The sequence below is a fragment of the Dryobates pubescens genome, chromosome 43 (genome assembly GCF_014839835.1).
Source record: "Dryobates pubescens isolate bDryPub1 chromosome 43, bDryPub1.pri, whole genome shotgun sequence".
Taxonomy (NCBI): Eukaryota; Metazoa; Chordata; class Aves; order Piciformes; family Picidae; genus Dryobates; species Dryobates pubescens.
In genome coordinates, this window is record NC_071654.1 from 1,373,010 (window position 1) to 1,375,731 (window position 2,722).

Consider the following 2,722-nt stretch of genomic DNA (forward strand, 5'->3'; position numbering starts at 1 on the left):
AATGGCACTCTTGTTCTCTGGGTTTGGGCTGTTGGTCACTTTCTGTTCTGACTCCAGAGGAATCTTCATGGCAATTCTGGGTCCCTGCTGCATTTGAAGCTGTGATGAACTCTGCCATGGGTTGGTAGTGATGGGACTGAGCTGATCCATTCCTCATGGAGCTCAGGAAGGAAGGTTATGGTGAATCTTAGAGAAGTGTGCCCTAACTTCTCACTGCCTTTCCCTCCTTGGACAGGTCTCCATGGCCAGAGGCAGCAGATGGCCAACAGCAGCTCCATCACCCACTTCCTCCTCCTGCCATTCCCAGGCACAAGGCAGCTGCAGCTCCTGCACTTCTGCCTCTTCCTGGCCATCTACCTGGCTGCCCTGCTGGGCAATGGCCTCATCATCATCACCATAGCCTGGGACCACCACCTCCACACCCCCATGTACTTCTTCCTCCTCAACCTTGCCCTCACTGACCTGGGTGCCATCTCCACCACTGTGCCAAAATCCATGGCCAATTCCCTGAGGGACACCAGGGACATCTCCTATGCAGGATGTGCTGCACAAGTATTTCTGCTTTTTTTTTTTGCTTTCAGCAGAGTTTTCTCTCCTCACCACCATGTCCTACGATCGCTATGTTGCCATCTGCAGACCCCTGCACTATGAGACCCTCCTGGGCAGCAGAGTTTGTGTCCACATAGTAGCAGCTGCCTGGGGCTGTGGTTTCCTCAATGCTCTGCTGCACACAGCCAATACATTTTCCCTGCCCCTCTGCCAGGGCAATGCTGTGGAGCAGTTCTTCTGTGAAATCCCCCAGATGCTCAAGCTCTCCTGCTCCACATCCTACCTCAGGGAACTTTGGCTTCTTGTGACCAGTGGCTGTTTATCATCTCTCTGTTTTCTGTTCATTGTGGTGTCCTATGTGCAGATCTTCAGGGCAGTGCTGAGGATCCCCTCTCAGCAGGGACGCCACAAAGCCTTTGCCACCTGCCTCCCTCACCTGGCTGTGGTCTCCCTGTTTCTCAGCACTGTAATCCTTGCCTACTTGAAGCCCTCTTCTATCTCATTCCCATCTCTGGATCTGGTGCTTGCAGTTCTGTACTCAGTGGTGCCTCCAGCAGTGAACCCTCTCATCTACAGCCTCAGGAACCAGGAGCTCAAGGATGCCCTGAGGAAAATGACCACGGGATGCATTCAGAAGCAATAAACTCTTTGTCCTCTCCTGCAGAGCAGTTCTGATGTCACTCACAGTCTGTTTCTCTCTTTTCAGCTGCTGCTGGTGCTGTTCCCCTTGTGAGAATGTTGCTCCCACACAAATGTCTTTCTTCAGACCATTTCTGATTCAGTGCTGTCCTGTCTGCTGTGACCCAGAGACTGCAGGCAGGAGCAGCTGTGCTCCCTGGGTATGCAACATGCAAGGAAAAATTCTTCCCATCAAGAAGTTCATAATAGAGACAGAGGAGTCTGGTAAAACTTTATTTGAATAAAGGCAGAGTCCACAGGACAATTCCCTGTGGGGTCTCTCTCATTGCTGAAGGCACAGCTCCCCTTTCATCCTCCATTTCTGGGTGCAGATTTCCCTCTCCCTTTCCCCACTGGCTCAGGTACTCAGGATTTAGTCTTTCGCCAACCCCCTGCTACATGTCCCCCTTCACACGAACCCTCCCTGCTTCATACATCCTATGCTCATTTAAATTAGGTTCTCCACTTCTCTGGGTGGAGAAGTTAATATTCAGCAGTCTGTTAAGCCTGTGCTCTGGCCTAAAAGTTCAGCAGTTCAGGCTGTTTTCAGTGTCTCCTCTCTTCGGACCGACCCCTACTGATTTACAGCAAGGTTCAAGGGAAGGGACTTAGCAGAGGCCCCTTTGTCATTTACATACACACAGAGAAGGTGAACTGTCTGGGTCCTCCCTTTCTCTTCCAACTCCCTCTTAGCCAGTTCTTCCTTTGTAAAGACACTACCTCCTTTTGATCCCATCAATCCCTCCTCTTCTTGCTTTAATAATTGTCTTTACAAAATTCATTCATCATTAACTTAATCCTTTCCTCTTGGCTCATTTCTGGTGTTGGTCTTATTTGCAGATACATCATACTGCTCTTTTTTGTAGCCTTTTCTTGCTCACTTGAGATGGCTACAACCTGCACCTGCCTGACTGCAGGATGGATAAGCCATACAAAGCAGGGTATCAGACATAGTAGAAAGATTAGAGCTGCTGTTGCACAAAGAGAGAAGAATGACACTTGTTTGACCCATGGCCCACCAGGCAACCAAGACAATGTGTCCCATTCCAGTCCTTGCCAGGTTTGGACTGGTCCATGAGCTATTTCCCTGCTGTTGGTGGCTATATTTATTGCTGCTTCCCCGTTGTCCTCAATCTTTAGGCACCAATCAGATGGATTAAACTTTCCCCATCCACCTCCTTCCTCAGCTAATAGACAGTCTGGAGAGTCCATTTTGGTGCATTGCCTCTCACACCTGAGTTTGGTGTTTGGCTAATAGTACCTGTGGATGGAGTTTACCTGGACTTCAGCAAGGCCTTTGACACTGTCCCCCACAGCAAACTCCTGGCCAAGCTGTCAGCCCCTGGTTTGGACAGCAGCACTCTGAGCTGGGTTAGGAACTGGCTGGAGGGCCGAGTCCAGAGAGTGGTGGTGAATGGTGCCACATCCAGCTGGCAGCCAGGCACTAGTGGTGTGCCTCAAGGATCAGTGCTGGGCCCCAAGCTCTTTAATATCT

General features: G+C 50.4%; 1 pseudogene; it reads left to right on the forward strand.

Annotated features, from left to right (window-relative positions):
• The first annotated feature begins 459 nt into the window (after positions 1-459).
• LOC128899318 (olfactory receptor 14A16-like) lies at positions 460-1,604 on the forward strand (annotated as a pseudogene).
• The last annotated feature ends 1,118 nt before the right edge of the window (positions 1,605-2,722 follow it).